Source organism: Austrofundulus limnaeus, unplaced genomic scaffold, assembly GCF_001266775.1.
Source record: "Austrofundulus limnaeus strain Quisiro unplaced genomic scaffold, Austrofundulus_limnaeus-1.0 Scaffold735, whole genome shotgun sequence".
In the NCBI taxonomy this organism is placed as follows: Eukaryota; Metazoa; Chordata; class Actinopteri; order Cyprinodontiformes; family Rivulidae; genus Austrofundulus; species Austrofundulus limnaeus.
In genome coordinates, this window is record NW_013953137.1 from 9,918 (window position 1) to 17,600 (window position 7,683).

The window sequence follows — 7,683 nt, forward strand, 5'->3', positions numbered from 1 at the left end:
CATCTACTACAAAAACTTAGAAACACTAAGTCAAAATCTTAAATTTCAAGAGAAATTCAAATAGGTCATAACAATAAGTTAACAGGACATTGCAACCTTCGATTGATTAAGCACTGTGTGAAGATCTCTTTCATGTACTCAAAATGGCTGTTTATCACAAAGGAATCACCCTTTTTCCAGACTAAAAGTCTCCCAAAAGTGGATTTGCCAGCCACAAAACCCTTTTGAGACCAGACCTCCTGCTGGTATATTGCCCCCAGGCAAACTTCAAAAGACACATCTGCATACCATCTCATTTATGGTTTTAGAGCACCCCCAAAACGCTGGTCTCATAATTACATCATGAACAAATGTCGTTCTGTTGTTTGTCCTCTGATAAAAAAAGAAAAAAAGAAACACTGTATTTTTCTATCATGATTCCATCGTTGTAATAATGCCCTGTTTTTAATTACTTCACAGGTAATCTATCATTCTGTGTGTTTAATCAATTTAGCAGTAAGGGACGGTGAAAAGAAAGATAGATCATGTGACTGTTTTCAGCCAATCCTGAGTGTACAGTCAGGACAATAGATCACAGTTCTAGGTAGTTTTACATAGTAGTTCTGAAGAAGAGTTGAAAGGAGAAGAAGCGAGAGAGGACTGGAGTCCAAGCTCCATTTTTCCCCTTTGGGGACATTTTATTTTATTTTTTGTTTGTTTCTTTATTTTTCTTTTTGTACTTTTGATGGAGTTATTGGGAGGACGCAAAGTTGCGCAGGATTCTAAATTGACATTCATTCATAAAGTCAGGACCCAGCCGAGCTGTGAAGTGTGTCGACTGTCGCGTGAGCTGAAAGTTTTGCCACCAGATTATCTAAACGGGACTTTGTCTGCCAGTCCAGGGTGAACAGTCAACCAGAGGTAAGACAAGGCTGTTGACCTAAAACTGTTACAAAGTACCCAAGAGGTCTGAAGACTGCTCCGGTAAGCCACGCTGAACTCCATGGCAGCTTGCGTGTGCTCTCTAATATGAATTATAATCAATTTAGAATTAACGCAAGTCGTGTTCTTCCCACATAACTTGGTCTCTTTAGAGTTCACCTTTATAACAACTACTTAGTTGTACTTTAAGCTTTCACTTATTTTGCTAGTGTAGAACTAGTTAGAAGTGGTTCAGTTTGAATAATGTTAGAGGTGATTATAGGGTGAGAATGTCACATTATTATTAAACACAAGTCCGTGATAATAATGGTGTTTTGTTTGCCCCAAATAACCTGCCTGTATTGTTACATCTGAATCACTAATACAGGGTATATTATGAAATTTTCATGCTCGTGTGTGCATTTATTTATTCGGTTTGCTGTCTAAACTGAACGAATTCGCTCTTCAGTACTTGAGATTGAGTAAAATTCCATCCATTTCCATTTTCTTCRGCCTATCCGGGGTCGGGTCGCGGGGGCAGCAGCTTCAGAAGGGAGGCCCAGACCTCCCTNCTTCCGCCTATCCGGGGTCGGGTCGCGGGGGCAGCAGCTTCAGAAGGGAGGCCCAGACCTCCCTCTCCCCAGCCACTTCTTCCAGCTCCTCCGGGAGAACTCCAAGGCGTTCCCAGGCCAGCCGAGAGACATAGTCCCTCCAGCGTGTCCTGGGTCTTCCTCGGGGCCTCCTCCTGATTGAGTAAAATTACAAGATTAATTTCCTGTGATCCACAGGTGGTGCCCCGCTTTCTTGCTAATGAGTTACGAGAACTTAGAATTTAGCAACTTTTCAATAATTAACATTTTCCCTACATATATATTTTGGTGCCCCGTGTGAGGCTTGCAAGCCAGTAGATCTTATCAAGACACAAGAAAATGAGACTACACTGATCCATGTTATTCAACTATGTGTGAGTTTAATGGACTTTTATTGTGAAAGCCTCCCAGAAACGATCACATCACCGCTGTGCTTTTCACAATTTGTTGTTTCCTTCCGAAACACGCTCATGTAGGAACCAGTCTACAACTTTATAGCGATTTAAAAAGGTAAATCATGCTTGTTGTTTATTGTCTGTAGATAATCTGAGGTTGTGAGTCTGTTTTTGGTGTGTTACGACAGTCTGAGGACTGTTTGTTTGTGAATAACTCGTGAAGTGAAACCACAAAAGATTCTAAGTGTGCAGATGAATGTGTATTCACCAGTTCTGGTCAGAGTCAGAACCGAACCAGTCAGTCGTGTGCACTGGCGTGCGCACGCTACTCCGACTGGAGCTGTATTCAAATAGCCACTCTCTGTCTCTTTGTGATACAGTCTTTGTGATACAGTCTGACCGTTCGCTGTGTTCTGTCGAATCTTGTATCTTCTCAAAACTAACCTCCTCGTTCACGCATGCGCGTTGTCACACCATTGTTTGAACCGCTGGAAAGTTAACTGTGTGTGCTTTAAGTGTAAATCCATTTAACAGCTTCACAGCTTGACTTAAACCTTAAAACCAGTCTAGATTACAGCTCCCTTCTGTAATTACATAGCTTTTAAAATACTGTCAGTATTATAATGTTACCTTGTAAATATTACTTGTTTTCTGAAACTGTTCAACTTTAATCTTAGCTTAAAATTTTCCAAGTTAATTTTCCAAAGTTAACCTTGGTATTTTAAAACTAGTGTGTTCTGTCCCATTCTTTTGCAAAGGAATGTGTTTTCAAATTGTTGACAGCTTCTGTCTTTCTAAACAGTTATCTACTCCATTTTAGAATAACATAGATAAACAATCTATCGAGTTCTAACTGAGAGTTATACTGAAAAAGAATTAACTGTGAATTTTAAAATGTTGAACAATGCTTTAAACAGCAAGAAGCAGAAACGTGTACAGTTATCTACCTTCAGAGTTTGAAATCAAAAATATCAAAGATATCAATCAAATGGTGGACATTTTAGTGATTAAAGTGATATGCAAATTTCAAACCTAGGAGCTAGTTAATGTACCCATGACTACAGAGACACAGTGGACGCACTGATGACTCTCAAAGTGTGAATGTGTGTGTTTGTGTTGCTATTTTTACTAAGAAAAGCCAAATGTTAAATGAGAAATAAAACAGAGAACTGTTTTGATTTTTAATGCATGCTAAGAAAATTAAAGTCGACATTTTGAGATTGTATTGGGCTGAAAAAATAGACCACAGTACGATGCTCCTTCTCAGAGGCAAATTAAAGCATCCATGTGCTGACACAATGCTCTGAAAGTTACCACTGTTGGGATAATTAACGTAGCTAATTAAATATTCTAACGACTGTTSTTATGAAAGCAGAATAAGGACAGGGAAGGTAAATTTAGTTTAACTCAGACGTTTATCAGAAAAACGAAAAAGGAGTTCATGAAAAAGGGAAGCTGAGAAAACCCCTTTGTTGCTGGTATCTAAAGAAATCATAATAAAGCTCACAGAAGCTTTGCTAACCACGAAGAAGTGGTAAATTCTGTTCTTAGAAGTTACATGCTCACTCCAGGTAGAGAAAGCCTGAACAAGCTGATCCGAGAATCCGCTTAGCTAAAAGTTTCCCCAAAAAGGAAATGGGGGAAGTGATTGTTTTTTTTTTTACAGCACAGATATAGATCGTTGCTGGAGTTTTAAAACCAGACCGCTGACGTCTGGAACAGATCGCCTCGCTAATAAGCTAAACTCTCTCATGATAAAGGCAAAGAAAAAAGAAACAGCCTTATTGTGAGTTTCAGAAGTGTTAAAAAGCCACAGAGCTACAAGAAAAGCCACAGAGCTACAGATGAAATATCTTAATGAGTCCAAACGAACAAGTAAAGAAAATTACTTAAGACTCACCTGAGAAAGAAAAATCTCAGCATTAAAGATTCTTCAGAAATCTAATATCAAAGTTGATAAACTCAACTATTTAGATTGGTTTAAGCTAACATCTTTAAACTAAAAAACCTTAAACTTTTCTTGACCATCATTTCAGACTAGAGCTAACCACTAACAAATGCTAACGACATCTGGTACACAGAGGTACTCACAGTGAAGTTTGTGTTGTTGTTTGCTCACACTAAGTCGAACAATATGTTAAAGGTTGATTAATAAGACTTTTCAGACTTACACATGGTTAGGCAGGACCGTTCCATGTGCCCCTTTAAATATCTCCTTTTTTCTTTTGTTTAGCTAAAGTTCTTGCATGTACCTCTTTAAAGAAAAACGAAGAGATAATTTGAGTAAGATCTTCTTTTAGTTAGGATGAATAGAAACCAGTGATGTTAGAAAATCACTGTTAGAATATTAGCTTATCATTTTTTTATTTTCACTTGTAAGTCAACCGACTTTATACATGCATGTTTTAAACCTTAGGGTTTCATTTTATTTGTTTTGTTCATTAGGAACTATATGCTAATCTCTAAATACCCAGTTAGTTACTGAACACCTGATGTGTCTCTCCACACATTGTGTCCCATGCCCGAGCTCCAGTGACGCCATCAGCCCTGCAGGGGTCGACTTCCATCACTCTCCAGAGGTCAACTCAACCAGCCTCCAGAGCTCAACTCAGCCGCCTCCAGACGTAGACTCCACCAGCCTCCAGAGGTCACCTCGCACCTACCCCCAGAGGCCAAAGACAGCCCTGCCTTCTCAAACTCTCATCTGGTATGGAATTAACGCTAACCTGTTTTTGGATTATTGACTTTGTTCTATTGTTTGAAGAGTGCTCCAGGACTGTGCTCCAGAACTAAAGGACTGATCCCTCACACAAGGACATGGAGGATGTTCATGCCACAAGAAGCAGGAAAACATCACATGATTATAACCCATTAACGTTTCATTGTTATTGTTCATAATCAAAGGGGGGATTATGTAGCATTTTCCTCCTTCAATTAATGACTTCTGATGGATATTACTTGTAGTTATGACTGTTTGGGGAAAGAAGTCAAATCTACTTATTTCAGACTTCTTTTTAAGGATCTGGCATGGTCCTTTTGCTTCGAATTAGCATATCTTACACCCCCACCAGACTTCCTGACACCTTAATGTTATCAGATAAGAGTGGTCACATTCCTGTTCCAACCCCCATAAGGACAAGCCTGTTCGCTCTCTTCAAAGGGGGGTGTCATAAATGCTTCTGCCAGACCCTTCCAGCATGACTGAGAACAAAGGGAGCCACATGCTTGATTAAATAAAGAAAAAAACTACTCGGTCCTTTTTTTTTAACTTACCTTCATGTCCTGTTTCCTGAGGTGGATTTACCTCAATGACGGTTCCTCTCCTTGTGCCTGCAAAGAAAAGAGACTTCCAATCAGGTTTGACAATCATTACCTCCTGCCAAAGCCAAACACCTCGAACACCTTTTCATGTTTATGCCACGCTGCCTAAAAGGAACTCACCTGTGTTTTTGGATTCCTCCTCCTTTCTGTGCTGCTCGCCTCCAGAAGACCTGTAAGACAAGAAACACTTTAATTAACATTCAAACCATCTCTGAAAAGACTGAACATTTCAAAATACTCACCTCATCTCCTCATTCCCTTACAGCTGATGACCCACTACCCTGCACCTGTAAATAAAAAGCACTTACCTTTTTATTCCTGTCTTCTGGTCTGGTTCTTAGTTCCGCTGACTGTTGAACAATTTTGTAAATCATATCACACACTTTCTGTAAATCATATAAACTTCATTTCACTTCTCAAATATCACTGTTTGTCCCCTATATGATATATTAATTGATATTTTTTATCTAAACAATTAATGATTTATAAAAGTAAATTAGGAAAATTAACAAGGCTGCTCAAACTTTCACATACCACTTAAAGACGGGGGTGGCACCAAAAGGCAGAACTGAATTTCAGGAGATTTGTTTTGTTCTTGTTTAGAGGTTGTTTAAGAAATGCATCAATACATGAGGTAAAGAATTATCTTCTGATTTACGTTATGTTGTTTTACTTCCAGTTATTTTTTAAAAGCTCTGCCACCACTTAACTTATTGAAGATTGTCTTCTCTTTAATGAACATTTCTAAACATTTTTTATATGTACAACTTCCTGAGCCATTGCATCCTACTGCTGAGGTTTTAGACCATATTATGTTTTAGTTTTTAATTGTAAATAAAAAAATTAGCTTCAGTTGCTCAAAAACATGAGGTTCTACAAATCCTAAAAAACTATGTAAGGAAATTTGTGTTCAATAAATCGAAGTCGACATTAAAAACACCATTGTTAAATAAAATGATTTGTAGAAGGAATCAAACCATACAACACCAGAATTCTGGATCTGAGTGAGTTTTATTGTCACTTGACCTGACAGGAAACCAACATTGGCGAAAAACCAGGAAGTTCATGTATTTTTACATCTTCTTCAATGCCTGCGTTCGCCCCCTACTGACCTACGGCTGAATCACAGGCATTCAGACAAAATCCTCAACACCTTCTTCAATGCCTGCGTTCGCCCCCTACTGACCTACGGCTGAATCACAGGCATTCAGACAAAACCCTCATCCACTGTTATCACAACGTTTAATTATGTGTTGTATTTCGGACATGTAACTAATCTATTATCAATCAAAACATAATAGATTAAACATTGTCAACATTGCAAAAAGGAAAACCTAAAAATATTGTGTTGTGCTTTTAACATCAGTACTAACCTCTAATAACTATAAATTTCTTCAACTAGGAAATGAAAAAATGTGCATTAAGTAAAAGCTTGGGTCAAAATAGTTGGTGTGATTGAACACAAGAGTGAATAAAATACTTTTGTTAAAGTAAACAAAATAAAATGTCAACACGGAGGCAAAAGTTTACAACTTGGATGGAATCGGACACCAAAGACCGAGAGCGACCAAGACATAAAGAATGAGCCAGTGTATTGATCTGAGGAATTAACCAAAATACCCAGGGATTACAGGACATGTAAATGAACAATAATCACAAACACCTGGCAGGTAGGGTGAGAGCAAGCTGACAGGTAAACGTGGGCTGAAAGAAGAGAACACAGAAGTAAAACAGAAACCAAACAATGACAACAGAGACCAGAATCTAACTGGAGAATTGAATTAAACAACACAAGGAGTGATAAGTGAACAACACTGCTGTCGAACAGAATCATTCAAAAATGGAAGTCTGAATAATAGCAGGAACCCACTTGGATATCGTTAAAAAATCCTTATTCTCATCTAACTCCAGTCAGGTCCATACAGTACAGCACAGCACTCAGGCCTCAGAGTAAGGCCTTGGGGCATATCTGAAAACAAAAACAAAACAACAAATTAATTAATTAAATAAGTCCAGAAGGCTGAATCTAAGCAGAGACTCTGCAAAACTAACAACTTCTAAAAAAAAGAAAAAATAAACTTCTTTTCACTCGTATAATGATTCAACCTTTTAACCTCTTCAGGCTCTTCCTGGTTCCACCCCTGGAGGTGGTAAGTTTTACATCAGATGTAGAACGTAACTAATTTTGTTTATGTTACAAAAGAGAACACATCGATAACACACCAACTCTCCTTCTTTGTTTTAAACCTTATGGCTGCAATGATCAGAATGTATAAAAATACAAAACTGCATCTAATATTCAGTTAATCAGTTACAAAATTTCCTTCACTGCAATAATTCCAAGATACACAAGAAAACAAATAAACTCAATGAACAAAACACAAAGACATGACAAAAACTGTGACCAGGAGGGAGCCAGTGTGTGTGTGTGTGTGTGTGTGTGTGTGTGTGTGTGTGTGTGTGTGTGTGTGTGTGTG

The 7,683-nt window shown here is 38.2% G+C and overlaps 1 long non-coding RNA gene across 1 annotated transcript; it reads right to left on the reverse strand.

The window, feature by feature from the left end:
* Positions 1 to 1,393: 1,393 nt before the first annotated feature.
* Positions 1,394 to 1,560, reverse strand: LOC106532225 (uncharacterized). The gene is made up of 2 exons (XR_001312038.1): positions 1,531 to 1,560; positions 1,394 to 1,465 (listed from the first exon to the last, which is right to left on the reverse strand). It is a non-coding gene; the product is annotated as an uncharacterized LOC106532225 (long non-coding RNA).
* Positions 1,561 to 7,683: the final 6,123 nt, after the last annotated feature.